The 17698-nt window shown below is 50.6% G+C and overlaps 1 protein-coding gene across 3 annotated transcripts in view; it reads right to left on the bottom strand.

Moving 5' to 3' along the window:
* The window catches only part of ap1g1 (adaptor related protein complex 1 subunit gamma 1), a 198033-nt gene that overhangs the window by 18484 nt on the left and 161851 nt on the right, over positions 1–17698 (bottom strand). The window lies entirely within an intron of this gene.

Here is a 17698-nt window from a genome sequence, read left to right as displayed (position 1 = left end):
TGTTTAAAATTTTCAGAAATATCTCCATTTGAACTATTTTATAAACAAATGTTTAAAGCGACTTATCATTGGATGTGTCCTTTTCAAAAATGAAGCTACTCTCCCTACATCATTGGCACTAACTATTAGGGCTAAGTGGCCTCCACTCCAAAACCATCCTTAAAATCTTGGTTCCAAATCAAGGTTGGACTGGGACTCAAAGCACAATGTTTACTCAATTTCTCTCTTTACAGATAAGTCTGGACTGCTGAGTATTGCCAACATTTTCTTTATTTTTGACGTCTCTAATTTGCAATATTTTGAGTTGTACTGTTCTGGTTTCTATACCCAAGGAAGGATATATCTGCTTGAGAGGGGGTGCAACAAAAGCTCGCTAGATTGATTCCGGAGAGGGTTGTCCAAAGAGGACAAATAAAAACAGGGTGGAGATATATTGTCTGGGGTTGAGAAGAATGAGGTGTCTCATTGAAACATACAAGGTTCTAAGGGGCTTGACAGGGTGGCTGAGACATTGCTTCTGCTAGCTAGAGATTTAGAACTAGGGGCAATGTCTCAGATTAGTGGTTCATCATTTAAGACTAAGGTGAGGATGCTCAGTTGAGTACATTCAAGGCACAGGTGAATAGACTCAAGGGAAATGGGGATTGGAGAGAAAAGCGTGTTGGGGTTGAAGGCCAGCCATCTTACTGAATGACGGAGCAAGCTCAGGAGCCATATGGCCTATGCCTACCCCTATTTCTTATTTTGCTTTTGTGGTCTGTACGATTTGAATAACATAGAAAATAGAAGCAGGAGGAGGCCCAGCGAGCCTGCTCGCCATTCATTATGATCATGGCTGACCATCAAATTTAATACGCTGATCCTGCCTTCCCTCCCATCCCTTAATCCCTTTAGCCAAGAGCTATATCTAATTCCTTTTTGAAATTACACAACGCTTCGGCCTCAACTACATTTTGGTAGCAAATTCCACAGGTTCACAACTCTCTGGGTAAAGAAATTCTCATCTCAGTCCTGAAAGTTTACCTCTTATCCTCAAACTATGACCCCTAGTTCTAAACACCCCACATATTCTTTGAATATACCGTCTAATCCTGTTAGAATTTTCTAAGTTTCTATTATATCCCCTCTAACTCTTCTGAACTTCAATGAATATAATCCTAACCGACATAGTCCCTCGTCATATGACATCGCAAGAATCAGCCTGGTAAACCTTCACTGCACTCCTGCCATAGCAAGAACGTCCTTCCTCACATAAGGACACCAAAACTGCACATAATACTCCAGTTGTGGCTTCACCAACGGCCTATGCAATTGCAGAAAAACATCTCTATTCCTATACTCAAATCCTCTTGCTATGAAGGCCAACATACCATTTGCCTTCTTTACTGCCTGTGCACTTTCTTTCAGCGACTGATGCACGAAGACTCCAAGGTCTCACGGAGTATCCACCTCTCTCAATTTACACCCATTCAAATAATAATAATAATCTTTATTAGTGTCACAAGTAGACTTACATTAACACTACAATGAAGTTACTGTGAAAATCCCCTATTCGCCACACTCCAACGCCTGATCGGGTACACTGAGGGAGAATTCAGAATGTCCAATTCACCCAATAAACCAATAAGCACGTCTTTTGGGACTCGTGGGAGTAAACCGGAGCACCAGAGGAAACCCATGCAGACGCGGGGAGATCATGCAGACCCGGCACAGACAATGACCCTCGCCGGGAATTGAACCCGGGTCCCTGGCGCTGTGAAGCAACAGTGCTGACCACTGTGCTACCGTGCCGCCCATAATAATAATCTGCCTTCCTATTTTTGCTTGCAAAGCGGATAATCTCACATTCATCCACATTTTACTGCAGCTACCATGCATATGCCCATTCACTCAGTATGTCCAAATCCCGCTGAAGCATCTCTGCATCCTCCTCACAGCTCACCTTCCCACCGAACTTTTATCTGCAAATTTGGAGAGGATATATTTAGTTCCCTCGTCCAAATCATTAATATACAATATGAACAGATGGGGTCCTAGCACAGAACCCTGCCGTACCCTACTAGTCACTGCCTGCCAATCAGAAAAATACCCATTTATTCCAACTTTTTGCTTCCTGTCTGCTAACCAGCTTTCTATCCATCTCAAGACAGTAACCGTAATCCCATGCCCTTTAACTTTACACATTAATCTGCTATGTGAGACCTTGTTGAAAGCCTGCAGAAAGTCTAAATAAACCACATCCACCGATTCTCCCTGGTCAACTCTACTAGTTACATCTTCAAAGAATTCTAGTAGATTTGGCAAGCATGATTTTTCCTTCGTTAATCCATGCTGATTTTGTCTGATTACATCACTGTTTTCCAAATGCTGTGCTATGAAATCCTTGATAATGGACTCCGGCAACTTCCCTACTTCCGACGATGGGCACACAGGCCTACAGTTTCTCGTTTTCTCTCTACCTCCCTTTTTGAATAGCAGGGTTACATTCGCTACCCTTCAATCTGTAGGACCCATTCCAAAGTCCAAAGTATTTTGGAAAATGACCACCAATGATCTACTATTTCTAGGGCCACTTCCTTAAATATTCTGGGATGAAGATTATCAGGCCCTGGAAATTTGCCCACCTTCAATCACATTAATTTCCCCAAAACCATTTATTTACTCATACTAATTTCCTTCAGCACCTCACTAAAGCTCGCATATCTCAGAACTTCCGGTACATTATTCATGTCTTCCTTTGTGAAGACAGAAGTAAAGTACGAATTTAGTTCCTCAGCCATTTCCTTCTTCCCTGTTATGAATTCCCATTTCTGACTACAAGGGGCCTACATTAATTTTTATCAATCTTTTTCTCTTTACGTATCTATGTTAATTATTGATTGTGACACAGGATTAATCCAGTTACTGCAGGACCATGTCCAAAGAGTGGTAAACTTAGTATGCAAAAGCTGACTTTAATTGCCAAACTGAGGAACTTGATATGTACAAAAGATAATGGCACTTTTTTCTCCCCATCATCTGCCATTCTCCACCACTTTGGGGAAATCTCCCTCAGGAATGACCTCTGCATGATGAAGCCTGTGCCCAAACAAGATCCATGGCTGACAATTATTTACTCTCAACCTCACACCGCTTTGCATTAAAATCAATCTCAGATTATTTTTCTATTATGGTATTCAGATAAAAAAAGCATAATTTGAACGGTTTAATTTTCTTATACACATTTCAAATAAAGGATTATCAACAACCATGAAATAAGGATTAGTCATTCCTTTTAGCTGTAAATTAAAAGGAAGAGTAGTTTATCTGGTAGCATACCAGATTCAATTACCACCTTGAAATTGGGATTCAAGAGATAGCATATCCTCAGTCTACAATTCTCAATTCCCAAGTATGACACTTAACAGAATGCTGTTCCTAAGAGAAAGGGGCCATTGATAGAGAGTGCAGAAGAAAATGTGTGACCTGAAATGTTAACTCCGTTTAACTATAGACGTTGCCTGACCAGAGTATTTTTGCTGTTCCTATGTATTTTAGATTTCCAGCATGCAGTCCCGTTTTAGTTTGCACTGATAGAACAACCTCGTGGAATTGAACCATCTGTCAAGGGATTATGCCAAAACAATCGACCTGAAAAATGTGGGCAAATGTCTGCATCTTGGTTGCCTTTCGATGAAGGCAGATGTAAACGACAAAAAGCAGCAACGCCTCCCGTCAGCCAAATTGAGAGAAGCAAACAAGGACATGGATCTGTGAGACTAATGTCATGGTTTACCAAACAGCAAGTGATCCCTGCGTTCTTTTATGCTTCAGACTAGGATGAACAAATCAAGGGAGGTAGTGGCATGGCGGGTATTGTTACTGGACTAATAATCCAGGGACCCAGGGCAATGCTCTTGGGAGCCAGGTTCAAATCCCACCACAGCAAATGGTGAAATTTGAATTCAATAAAAATCCGGAATTAAAAGTCTAATGAAATGAAAATGAAAATCGCTTATGGTCACAAGTAGGCTTCAAATGAAGTTACTGTGAAAAGCCCCTAGTCGCCACATTCCGGCGCCTGTTCGGGGAGGCTGTTACGGGAATCGAACCGTGCTGCTGGCCTGCCTTGGTCTGCTTTCAAGCCAGCGATTTAGCCCTGTGAATGATGATCACAAAACCACTGTAGACTCTCTAGTTCATTACTGTCCTTTACCTGGTCTGGCCTATATGCGACTCTAGATCCTCAGCAACACTCTTATTTGTCCTCGTGAATGTCTAGCAAGCCACTCAGTGGGGGGCAATTCGGGATGTGCAATATATGTTGGCTCAGCCTGCGATGCCCATATCCCATGAATGAAACAAAGTAACCTCAAAGCAGTGGATACAGATGGCAGAAAGGTGGCCCACCAGCAGCAACATGCTCAAGGTGTTTAAAACCAGCTCCACTGGGCAAAGCGTGTCATTTGTATGCCAGACACCAGATTCCTGAAGCTATCATTCTACTCCGAATCGGGGAGGCTTTCGGATGTTGTTGGATCCCATCAACATATGAGAGTCCCTAGCTCGTGACACCAAAATGGAGAAGATTCATTTGAATGTTCACCAATCACAGACACACTCCCCCAGGAATATGCAGAGACAAAGCCTGTGTGTCAGAGAATGCACAAACCGACTTCCGGGTGCTGCTATGCAGAGCGAGGTCGCATATTCGGTAGCTCCCGCTTGGAACGGACTTTTGGGCTCTTTTACAGGGCCCCCACGGCATTTCCCAGTGTGGGAAGAAGACTGCAACATTCCCCTGACAGTGTCCCCCAGAAATGGTATGTCTTTTGGTTACCAGACCCAGCAGAAACAGTAAAAGATCTGGCTGTAACTGCAGGGGAGATAGGGGCCTCTTCCAGCATGCAGGTGGGGGAAGGGCAAGCTTAAAGCTGCAAGCTGATTTGAGGTCCTCTATTAAAAGGTGAATTCTAGCAGCAGAGGGAACAACGATGAAAAGATCTACCAAGGCCATTGAAGAAGGATGAGGCTTCCGGTGGCGGCCATGAAGGAGTAGGTCGCGCATTCGGCATCTCCCTCCTGGAACGGACTCTCAGACCTTTTTCAGGAGTTTCCATAGACTTTTTGGGGGCAGATTAGTGAAGCGAACACTGCCAAAAGGATTCCCTTGCGAGACTTCCGGTTGCGGCTATGCAGAGCTAAGTCGCACATTCGGCGGCTCCCGCAAAAACGGACTTGGGGCTCTTTTCAGGGCCCCCAAGGGCACTTTTTCGACGTTTCCCGGTGTGGGAAGGAGTTAATAATAGCTCCCCGTCAGTATATGGCTTTAACTAGGAGCGGGACGACAAAAAAGGTGGTGGTGTGGACCAGAAGGAGGGAGGGAAGGACACAATGGCGGGGGGGGCGGAGACTAGGCATCGTGGAGGCAGTGGGCGGAGGAGCAACAGGAGGATATCCAGCGCTGCCTCAGAGATTAAAACGGACCTGCTAGAGCCGATGAAGGCTTCTATTGATAAGCTGGAGACACAGACGGCCCAGGGGGTGGCGATCAGAGAGGCTCGACAAAAGATCTCTGACAATGAGGACGAGAGCTTAGGCCTGGCGGTAAAGGTGGAGGCGCACGAGGCGCTCCACAAGAAATGGCAGGAGCGGTTCGAGGAGATGGAGAATCGGTCGAGGCGGAAGAATCTGCGGATTCTGGGCCTCCCGGGGGGGCTGGAGGGGCCGGACATGGGGGCCTATGTGGTCACCATGTTGAACTTGCTGATGGGAGCGGGGTCCTTCCAGGGGCCGCTGGAGCTGGAAGGGTCCCATAGAGTGTTGGCGAGGAGGCCCAAGGCTAACGAGCCTCCTCGGGCGGTGCTGGTGCGGTTCCATCGGTTTTGTCGATCGGGAGTGTGTGCTCAGGTGGGCCAAGGAGGAGAGGAGCAGCAGGTGGGAGAACGCGGAGGTTCGGATATATCAGGACTGGAGTGCGGAGGTGGCGAAGAGGAGGGCCGGGTACAATCGAGCGAAGGCGGTGCTGCACAGGAAGGGGGTGAAGTTTGGCATGTTGCAGCCGGCGCGACGGTGGGTTACCTACAAGGACCGGCACCATTATTTTGAGTCTCCGGAGGAGGGGTGGGCCTTTGTTCAGGCCGAGAAGCTGGACACAGACTGAGGGCCGGGATGGGCGATTGGGGACTGCGGTGGATATGTTATGCCATTTTTGGTTCCGGGGGGGGGGGGCTTTGCCTTGTTTTGGGTTTCTTTTTGTCTGTGTTTTTCTTTTTCGAGTTGGGGAGGGTGGATGGGGTGGGTTGGGCACTGTTTTGGTTGGTGGCGGGGCCTGGTAGGTGGAGAGCGCGGGCATTATTCCCGTGCCGAAGACTGGGGGGGGGGGAGGAGGAGAGGAAGCGAGGATTGTTTCCCACGCTGAGAACGGAGGGGGGGAGGGGGAGAGCCTTAGGATGGGAGTGGGAGAGGAGGGTGTGCCACACAATGGGAGGAGTCGAAGGGGAGGCGGGAGTGGCCGGGGTCAGGAGTCAGCTGACTTGTGGAAGTGCAATGGGGGGAGTAAACCAGCTAGGATGGGTCCTAGCCCCGGGGGGGGGGGGGGGGGGGGGGGGGGGGGGGGGGGGGAGGGGGAGTTGCTGCTGCTAAGGTCAAGGAGGAGCTGGAGCGAGTGGGGGGGTGGGGGGTCGAGACGGGGGGTAAGCTGCTGTGCGGAACGGGCTGGGTGTGGGGTGCGGAACGGGCTGGGTGTGGGGTGCGGGCGCGTGGCTGGCCGAGGAGGGGTCATGGCTAGTCGGCGGGGGAGGGGGGGGGCGGGTAGCCCCTGATCCGGCTGATAACCTGGAATGTAAGGGGACTGAATGGGCTGGTTAAGCGGGGCCGCAGTGTTCGCGCACCTGAAGGGGCTCAAGGCGGATGTGGTTATGCTCCAGGAGACACACCTGAAGGTGGCAGACCAGGTAAGACTGAGGAAAAGGTGGGTAGGTCAGGTGTTTCACTCGGGGCTAGATGCCAAAAATCGAGGGGTGGCGATCTTGGTGGGAAAGAAGGTGTAATTCGAGGCGTCGAGCATTGTGGCAGATAATGGCGGTAGGTACATAATGGTAAGTGGTAAGTTGCAGGGAGAGAGGGTGGTACTGTTCAATGTGTATGCTCCGAACTGGGACGATGCGGGTTTTATGCGGCCGCATGTTGGGTCAGATCCCAGACTTGGAAGTGGGGGGCCTGATAATGGGGGGAGACTTTAACACGGTGTTGGATCCGGCACTGATCGCTCCAGGTCTAGGACTGGTAGGAAGCCGGCAGCGGCTAGAGTGTTGAGGGGATTTATGGACCAAATGGGAGGGGTGGACCCTTGGAGATTTGCAAGGCCGGGGGCTCGGGAATTTTCATTCTTCTCACATGTCCATAAGGCTTATTCTCGAATCGACTTTGCCATTTTGAGTAGGGCGCTGATAGCGAGAGTAGAGGATACAGAGTATTCGGCAATAGTCATTTCGGACCACGCCCCGCATTGGGTGGACTTGGAGATGGGGGAGGAGAGGGACCAGCGCCCGCTGTGGCGCTTGGAGGTGGGGCTGTTGGCGGACGAGGAGGTGAGTGAGCGGGTCTGAGGAAGTATAGAGAGGTACTTGGAGACTAACGACAACGGGGAGGTCCGAGTGGGGATGGTATGGGAGGCACTGAAGGCGGTGGTGCGGGGAGAGCTGATCTCCATTAGGGCCCACAACAAGCGGGGGGAGAAGGAGAGGCTGGTGGGGGAAATGGTGAGGGTAGACAGGAGGTATGCGGAAGAGCTGAGGAAGGATTGTGAGGAAGAGGCGCAGCCTCCAGGCCGAATTCGACCTGGTGACCACCAGGAACACGGAGGTGCAGTGGAGGAAGGCCCAGGAGGCGGTCTACGAGTATGCGGAAAAGGCAAGCCGGATGCTGGCGCATCAGCTTCGGAAGCCGGACGCAGCAATGGAGATCGGGGGAGTTAAGGACAGGGGAGGGAGCGTGGTGCGGAGTGGGGTTGGCATCAATGGGGTCTTCAGGGACTTCTACAAGGAATTGTACCGATCCGAGCCCCCACGGGAGGAGGGAGGGATGGGCCATTTCTGGACCAATTGAGGTTTCCAAAGGTGGAAGGAAGCGAGTGGTGGCGGGACTGGGAGCCCCGATTGGGGCTGGAGGAGCTGATCAAAGGGATAGGAAGCATGCAGGCGGGGAAGGCACCGGGGCCGGGCGGTTTCCCGGTCGTGTTCTATAAAAAATATATGGACCTGTTGGGCCCGCTGTTAGTTAGGACCTTTAATGAGGCAAGGGAGGGGGGGTTTACCCCCGACAATGTCCCGGGCACTGATCTCCTTGATCCTGAAGCGGGAAAAGGATCCCCTGCAATGTCGGTCTTACAGACAGATTTCCTTGCTAAATGTAGATATCAAGGTGCTGGCGAAGGTCTTAGCCCGGAGGATTGAGGATTGTGTGCCGCAGATCATCCATGAAGACCAGACGGGGTTTGTGAAGGGGAGACAGTTGAACGCGAATGTGCGGAGGCTTTTGAACGTCATCATGATGCCGGCGAGGGAGGGGGAGGCGGAGATAGTGGTGGCGATGGACGCTGAGAAAGCTTTCGATAGGGTAGAGTGGGGGTACTTGTGGGAGGTGCTGAAGAGGTTCGGGTTTGGGGAGGGGTTTGTCAGGTGGGTTAGGCTGTTATACGAGGTCCCGATGGCGAGTGTGGCCACAAATAGGAGGCGGTCAGAGTACTTTCAGTTGCACCGAGGGACCCCTGCCCCCCTGCTCTTCGCACTGGCGATTGAACCCCTTGCAATGGAACTGAGAGAGTCGAGGAACTGGAGGGGGTTTGTTGCGGGGTGGGAGGAGCATAGGGTGTCGCTTTATGCAGACACTGTTACTGTATGTGGCGGACCCGGCGGAGGAATGCCAGAAGTAATGAGGATCCTTAGGGAATTCGGGGACTTTTCGGGGTACAAGCTCAATATGGGGAAGAGCGAGCGGTTCGTAGTTCAGCTAGGGGACCAGGAGAGGGGGATTGGCGAGCTCCCACTAAAAAGGGCGGAGAGAAGCTTCAGATATTTGGGGGTCCAGGTGGCTGGTGGAGCAAATGGAGGAGGAGTTCAAGAGGTGGGACGCGTTGCCGCTGTCCTTGGCGGGTAGGGTGCAGTCAATCAAAATGAAGGTGCTCCCAAGGTTTTTGTTACTGTTCCAGTGCCTCCCCGTGTTTATCCCGAAGGCTTTTTTCAGGCGGGTTAACAGGAGTATAATGGGGTTTGTGTGGGCGCGAGGGACTCCGAGGGTGAGAAGGGTGTTCCTGGAGCGGAGTAGAGATAGGGGGGGGGCTGGCGCTGCCCAACCTCTGTGGGTACTACTGGGCCGCCAATGCGACGATGGTGCGCAAGTGGGTGATGGAGGGGGCTGCATGAAGAGGCTGGAGACGGCGTCCTGTGTGGGTACGAATCTGGGGGCGCTGGCAACGGCGCCGCTGCCGCTCTCTCCAAGGAGGTATACCACGAGCCCGGTGGTGGTGGCGGCCCTCAAAATTTGGGGGCTGGGGAGGCGACATGGGGGGGGGGGGGGGGAAAGTTGGGTCCTCGGCGTGGACCCCATTACGGAGGAACCACCGGTTTTGTCCAGGAAGAACAGGTGGAGGGTTTTCGGGGTGGCACAGGGCAGGGATACGAACGTTGGGGGACCCGTTTGTGGACGGGAACTTCGCGAGCTTGGGTGAGCTGGAGGAGAAGTACGGGCTCCCCCCAGGGACCACCTTCAGGTACTTACAGGTAAGGGCGTTTGCCAGATGGCAGGTGGTGGAATTCCCGCGGCGGCTACTGCCACACACAGTACAGGACAGGGTGCTCTCGGGGGGAATCTCGGAAACTTACCAGGTGATGCAGGAGGAGGCGGCCGCCTCGGTGGTGGAGTTGAAAGGTAAGTGGAGGAGAAGTTGGGAGAGGAAATCGAAGAGGGGACGTGGGCAGATGCCCGAGGGAGGGTGAATTCTTCCTCTTCGTGCGTGAGGCTCAGCCTCATACAGTTTGTGCTGCACAGGGCACACATGACCGGGACAAGGATGAGCCGGTTCTTTGGGGTGAGGACAGGTGTGTTAGGTGCTCAGGGAGCCCAGCAAATCACACCCATATGTTCTGGGCATGCCCAGCGCTGGAGGAATTTTGGAAGGGCGTAGCGAGGACGGTGTCGAGGGTGGTAGGATCCAGGGTCAGACCGGGCTGGGGGCTCGCAATATTTGGGGTGGCAGAGGAGCCGGGAGTGCAGGAGGCGAAAGAGGCTGCAATTCTGGCCTTTGCGTCCCTGGTAGCCCGGCGAAGGATTGTCCTTCAGTGTAAGGATGCGAGGCCCCCCAAGCGTGGAATCATGGATCAGCGATATGGCAGGGTTCATTAAATTGGAGGGTGAAATTCGCCTTGAGAGGGTCGGTACAAGGGTTCTTTAGGCGGTGGCAACCGTTCTTAGACTTTCTGGCAGAACGATAGACATTGGTCAATGGCAGCAGCAGCTCGGGGGGGGGGGGGGGTTACTTTATTTTTGTTTATGTTATTTACACTGGAGGGTCTGAGGGGGTGTATACACCTGTTGTATTAAGTCGGGGTGTTAATGTTAATTTATTATTTATGTACGGGGGGGTGGTTTGTGGGGGGTTGCTTTTTTAGATTGTGTTTTGTACTTAACCCTGTTGGGTTCTTTTTTCTTTCTCATTTTGTTATTGATATTTTATGAAAACCTTTAATAAAAATTATTTTTTAAAAAGCGAATGCACAAGCCTCCAAATTCATCTACCAAATATTCCAAGCACCACCCGCCGTGCATGTGGCAGACCCTGTAGCTATAGAACATAGAACATAGAAAATACAGCACAGAACAGGCCCTTCGGCCCACGATGTTGTGCCGAACCTTTGTCCTAGATTAATCATAGATTATCATTGAATTTACAGTGCAGAAGGAGGCCATTCTGCCCTTTGAGTCTGCACCGGCTCTTGGAAAGAGCACCCTACCCAAACTCAACACCTCCACCCAACACCAAGGGCAATTTGGACATTAAGGGCAATTTATCATTGGCCAATTCACCTAACCCGCACATCTTTGGACTGTGGGAGGAAACCGGAGCACCCGGAGGAAACCCACGCAGACACGGAGAGGACGTGCAGACTCCGCACAGACAATGACCCAAGCCGGAATCGAACCTGGGACCATGGAGCTGTGAAGCAATTGTGCTATCCACAATGCTACCGTGCTGCCCTGAAGAACAAATAAATCTACACTATATCATTTTACCGTAATCCATGTACCTATCCAATAGCTGCTTGAAGGTCCCTAATGTTTCCGACTCAACTACTTCCACAGGCAGTGCATTCCATGCCCCCACTACTCTCTGGGTAAAGAACCTACCTCTGATATCCCTCTATATCTTCCACCTTTCACCTTGAATTTATGTCCCCTTGTAAATGGTGTGTTCCACCCGGGGAAAAAGTCTCTGACTGTCTACTCGATCTATTCCCCTGATCATCTTATAAACCTCTATCAAGTCGCCCCTCATCCTTCTCCGCTCTAATGAGAAAAGGCCTAGCACCCTCAACCTTTCCTCGTAAGACCTACTCTCCATTCCAGGCAACATCCTGGTAAATCTTCTTTGCACCTTTTCCAGAGCTTCCACATCCTTCCTAAAATGAGGCGACCAGAACTGTACACAGTACTCCAAATGTGGCCTTACCAAAGTTTTGTACAGCTGCATCATCACCTCACGGCTCTTAAATTCAATCCCTCTGTTAATGAACGCGAGCACACCATAGGCCTTCTTCACAGCTCTATCCACTTGAGTGGCAACTTCAAAGATGTATGAACATAGACCCCAAGATCTCTCTGCTCTTCCACATTGCCAAGAACTCTACCATTAATCCTGTATTCCGCATTCATATTTGTTCTTCCAAAATGGACAACCTCACACTTTTCAGGGTTAAACTCCATCTGCCACTTCTCAGCCCAGCTCTGCATCCTATCTATGTCTCTTTGCAGCCGACAACAGCCCTCCTTACTATCCACAACTCCACCAATCTTCGTATCGTCTGCAATTTTACTGACCCACCCTTCAACTCCCTCATCCAAGTCATTAATGAAAATCACAAACAGCAGAGGACCCAGAACTGATCCCTGCGGTACGCCACTGGTAACTGGGATCCAGGCTGAATATTTGCCATCCACCACCACTCTCTGACTTCTATCGGTTAGCCAGTTCGTTATCCAACTGGCCAAATTTCCCACTATCCCATGTCTCCTTACTTTCTGCATAAGCCTACCATGGGGAACTTTATCAAATGCCTTACTAAAATCCATGTACACTACATCCACTGCTTTACCTTCATCCACATGCTTGGTCACCTCCTCAAAGAATTCAATAAGATTTGTACGGCAAGACCTACCCCTCACAAATCCGTGCTGACTATCCCTAATCAAGCAGTGTCTTTCCATATGCTCAGAAATCCTATCCTTCAGTACCCTTTCCATTACTTTGCCTACCACCGAAGTAAGACTAACTGGCCTGTAATTCCCAGGGTTATCCCTAGTTCCTTTTTTGAACAGGGGCACGACATTCGCCACTCTCCAATCCCCTGGTACCACCCCTGTTGACAGCGAGGACGAAAAGATAATTGCCAACGGCTCTGCAATTTCATCTCTTGCTTCCCATAGAATCTTTGGATGTATCCCGTCAGGCCCGGGGGACTTGTCTATCCTCAAGTTTTTCAAAATGCCCAACACATCTTCCTTCCTAACAAGTATTTCCTCGAGCTTACCAATCTGTTTCACACTGTCCTCTCCAACAATATCGCCCCTCTCATTTGTAAATACAGAAGTACTCGTTCAAGACCTCTCCTATCTCTTCAGACTCAATACACAATCTCCCGCTACTGTCCTTGATCGGACCTACATTCGCTCTAGTCATTCTCATATTTCTCACATATGTGTAAAAAGGCCTTGGGTTTTCCTTGATCCTACCCGCCAAAGATTGTTCATGCCCTCTCTTAGCTCTCCTAATCCCCTTCTTCAGTTCCCTCCTGGCTATCTTGTATCCCTCCAATGCCCTGTCTGAACCTTGTTTCCTCAGCCTTACACAAGTCACCTTTTTCCTCTTAACAAGACATTCAACCTCTCTTGTCAACCATGGTTCCCTCACTCGACCATCTCTTCCCTGCCTGACAGGGACATACATATCAAGGACACGTAGCACCTGTTCCTTGAACAAGTTTCACATTTCACTTGTGTCCTTCCCTACCAGCCTATGTTCCCAACTTATGCACTTCAATTCTTGTCTGACAACATCGTATTTACCCTTCCCCAAATGTAAACCTTGCCCTGTTGCACGTACCTATCCCTCTCCATTACTCAAGTGAAAGTCACAGAATTGTGGTCACTATATCAGCGATCAGAACCCATTGAACCAGAGTGGAAGGAAGTCATCCTTAATCCAAGGGCCTGACCAAGAGACTGTCTAAGATAATGATATAGGCTTGTCTAACTGCCACTTCCTTTCAAGATGCATTTCTCCACGATAAATAGGATAAAATATCTGGAGCATGTAACAATTACAACAGGTAATATCATTGAATTTACAGTGCAGAAGGAGGCCATTCAGCCCATTGAGTCTGCACCAGCTCTTGGAAAGAGCAACCTACCTAAGCCCACACCTCCATCCTGTCCCCGTAACTCCATCTAACCGTTTTTTGGACACGAAGGACAAGTTAGCATAGCTAATCCACCTAACCTGCACATCTTTGGACTGTGGGAAGAAACCTGAGCACCCGGAGGAAACTCACGCAGACACGGGGAGAACGTGCAGACTCTGCACAGACAGTGAACCAAGCTGGGAATCGAACCTGGGACCCTGGAGCTGTGAAGCAGCTATGCTAATCACTGTGCTACCGTGTTGCCCAATGTACAGACCATACATAGAAAGCAATATGATCCTGATCAATTTCCACGGTGACAATGAGTAACTCAGAAATGGATCTCAAGTTACCACGGTGTCAAAGTGGCGATAATGCAAATTTGCAAAATTAGTCTTTACATAGCAGGACTATTGAGCATATTCTTCATCAGCAGAACTACAGATTATCAAAGAGTGAGTTGTTGGACTTTAACATTAAAGTAGTAAAAATAAATGTGGGCTCCTTTAACTAGTAACACAGGAGCACAAAGCAGCTATTTGGTCCATCGAGCCTGCTCCGCCATTCAAACAGATCATGGCTGATCATCTACTCCAACTATACCCATATCCTTTGATGTCATTAGTATCCAGAATCTATTGATTTCTGTCTTGAACATAGAATCCCCACAGTGCAGAAGGCAGCCATTCTGCCCAACGCATCTGCACCGACCCTCTACCTAGCCATACCCACGAACCTCACCGAGGGCCAATTTAGCATAGCCAATCCACCTAACCTGCACATCTTTGGACTTTAAGAGGAAACCGGAGCACCCAGGAGGAAACCCACGCAGACATGGGGAGAAAGTGGCATACCCGACTTCCGGGTGCGGCGATGACCAGCTGAGTCGCACGTTTCGGTAGCTCCCGGTGGAACGGACTTTTGGCTCTTCATAAGAGCCCCAACGGCAATTTTAACGGCTAAAAGTACTGTGCGGTGAACCAGAAGGGAATCCCCCCTGGATACGGATGAAAAAAGGAGAGGAAGGTGGCCGGATTGCGGTGATCTTTTAGAGCAGCGGCAAGGAAGGCAAGCAAAAACCAAGATGGCGTCGGAAGGTGGCAGTTTAATATGGGGCCCTGAACAACACGAGTTTCTGAAACGCTGCGTGGAAGAACTCAAAAAGGAAATGAAGAAGGAGCTGTTGGCCCCGATATTACAGGCGATCGAAGGGCTAAAGGAGGAGCAAAAGGCCCAGGAGCGAGAGCTTCGGGTCGTGAAGGCAAAGGCTGCCGAGAATGAGGACGACAAACAGGGCCTGGTGGTGAAGACAGAGATGCACGAGGCACACCATAAACGATGTGTGAAAGGCTGGAGGCGCTGGAGAACAACGCGAGGAGGAACAACCTAAGGATTCTTGGTCTTCCTGAAGGTGCGGAGGGAGCGGACGTCGGGGCATATGTGAGCACGATGCTGCACTCGTTAATGGGAGCGGAGGCCCCGGCGGGTCCGCTGGAGGTGGAGGGAGCATACCGAGTGATGGCGTGAGGACCGAGAGCAGGAGAAATTCCTAGAGCCATAGTGGTGAGATTCCTCCGTTTTAATGACAAAGAGATGGTCCTTAGATGGGCAAAGAAAACTCGGAGCAGTAAGTGGGAGAACGCGGTGATCCGCGTATACAAAGACTGGAGTGCGGAGGTGGCGAGAAGGAGGGCGAGCTTTAATCGGGCCAAGGCGGTGCTTCACAAAAAGATGATAAAATTCGAATGCTGCAACCGGCAAGACTGTGGGTCACATATCAAGGGAGGCACCACTACTTTGAGACGGCGGATGAGGCGTGGACTTTTATCGTGGAAGAAAAATTGGAATGAGCAGGTTATTAAAAAAAAAGAACGTTTGAAACAAAGTGGTGGGGCGGGTATGGGGGGCAAAAAGGGGGAAAGAGGAGTTTTATGTTATTAATCCTGCGATGTGGTAACTTTTCTCTCTTCCACAGGAGGTGGTGGGGGGAGGAAAGGAGGTGGAGGAGATGGGGCGTTGGCCATTGGGGGCGGGGCCAAGGGGGAAGCGCGGGCTCGGTTCCCGCGCTATGATAATCATGGCGGGAATAGGGAAGCAGGAAGGAGGGGGCGTCGCACGGTGCGAGCCGAGGTCACGGGGGGAAGCCAAGGTCGGCCAGAGTTTGCTGACTTCTGGGAGCAACATGGGGGGTGTAACCTACGCTAGTGGGGGATCTAGCGGGGGGGAGGGGGGGGGGGAACTATTGGGCTGCTGCTGCTGGGAGAGGGGGGGAGCTGGGATGGGGTGGGATGGGCGGGGGGGCACTGGATGGGGGGGGGACACAGCTGCGTGGGAACCGGGTGAGGAGCTGGAAAAAGGGGATGGCTAATCGACAAGGGGGGGGGGGGGGTAAAAAGCCCCCCAACCCGGCTGATCACGTGGAACGTGAGAGGGCTGAACGGGCCAATTAAAAGGGCACGGGTACTCGCACACCTTAAGAAACTTAAGGCAGACGTGGTTATGTTACAGGAAACGCAATTGAAACTGATAGACCAGGTGAGACTACGCAAAGGTGGGTGGGGCAGGTGTTCCACTCGGGGCTAGATGCGAAAAACAGGGGGGTGGCTATATTAGTGGGGAAGCGGGTAATGTTTGAGGCAAAGACTATAGTGGCGGATAGCGGGTGCAGATACGTGACGGTGAGTGGCAAACTACAGTGGGAGACGGTGGTTTTGGTAAACGTATATGCCCCGAACTGGGATGATGCCAATTTTATGAGGCGTATGCTAGGACGCATCCCGGACCTAGAGGTGGGAAAGTTGGTAACAGGGGGAGATTTCAATACGGTGTTGGAACCAGGGCTGGACAGGTCGAGGTCCAGGACTGGAAGGAGGCCGGCAGCAGCCAAGGTGCTTAAAGATTTTATGGAGCAGATGGGAGGAGTAGACCCGTGGAGATTTAGCAGACCTAGGAGTAAGGAGTTCTCGTTTTTCTCCTATGTCCACAAAGTCTATTCGCGAATAGACTTTTTTGTTTGGGAAGGGCGTTGATCCCGAAGGTGAGGGGAACGGAGTATACGGCTATAGCCATTTCGGATCACGCTCCACACTGGGTGGACTTGGAGATAGGGGAGGAAACAGAAGGGCGCCCACCCTGGAGAATGGACATGGGACTAATGGCAGATGAGGGTGTGTGTCTAAGGGTGAGGGGGTGCATTGAAAAGTACTTGGAACTCAATGATAATGGGGAGGTCCAGGTGGGAGTGGTCTGGGAGGCGCTGAAGCAGTGGTTAGAGGGGAGCTGATATCAATAAGGGCACATAAACGAAAGCAGGAGAGTAGGGAACGGGAGCGGTTGCTGCAAGAACTTCTGAGGGTGGACAGGCAATATGCGGAGGCACCGGAGGAGGGACTGTACAGGGAAAGGCAAAGGCTACACGTAGAATTTGACTTGCTGACAACGGGTACTGCAGAGGCACAGTGGAGGAAGGCACAGGGTGTACAGTACGAATATGGGGAGAAGGCGAGCAGGTTGTTGGCCCACCAATTGAGGAAAAGGGGAGCAGCGAGGGTAATAGGGGGAGTGAGGAAGGAGAGATGGAGCGGGGAGCGGAGAGAGTGAATGGAGTGTTCAAGGCATTTTATAAAAAATTATACGAAGCTCAACCCCTGGATGGGAGGGAGAGAATGATGGGCTTTCTGGACGGCTGGAATTTCCCAAGGTGGAGGAGCAGGAAAGGGTGGGACTGGGAGCACAGATTGAAACAGAGGAAGTAGTGAAAGGAATTAGGAGCATGCAGGCGGGGAAGGCTCCGGGACCGGATGGATTCCCCAGTTGAATTTTACAGGAAATATGTGGACTTGCTCGCCCCGCTACTGATGAGGACCTTTAATGAGGCAAAGGAAAGGGGACAGCTGCCCCCGACTATGTCTGAGGCAACGATATCACTTCTCCTGAAGAAGGAAAAGGACCCGCTGCAATGCGGGTCCTATAGACCTATTTCCCTCCTAAATGTAGACGCTAAGATTCTGGCCAAGGTAATGGCAATGAGGATAGAGGATTGT

Source organism: Scyliorhinus torazame, chromosome 10 (genome assembly GCF_047496885.1).
Source record: "Scyliorhinus torazame isolate Kashiwa2021f chromosome 10, sScyTor2.1, whole genome shotgun sequence".
Lineage (NCBI taxonomy): Eukaryota > Metazoa > Chordata > Chondrichthyes > Carcharhiniformes > Scyliorhinidae > Scyliorhinus > Scyliorhinus torazame.
The sequence above is the reverse complement of the archived record's forward strand: the minus strand, read 5'-3'. Positions and strand labels throughout refer to the sequence as shown.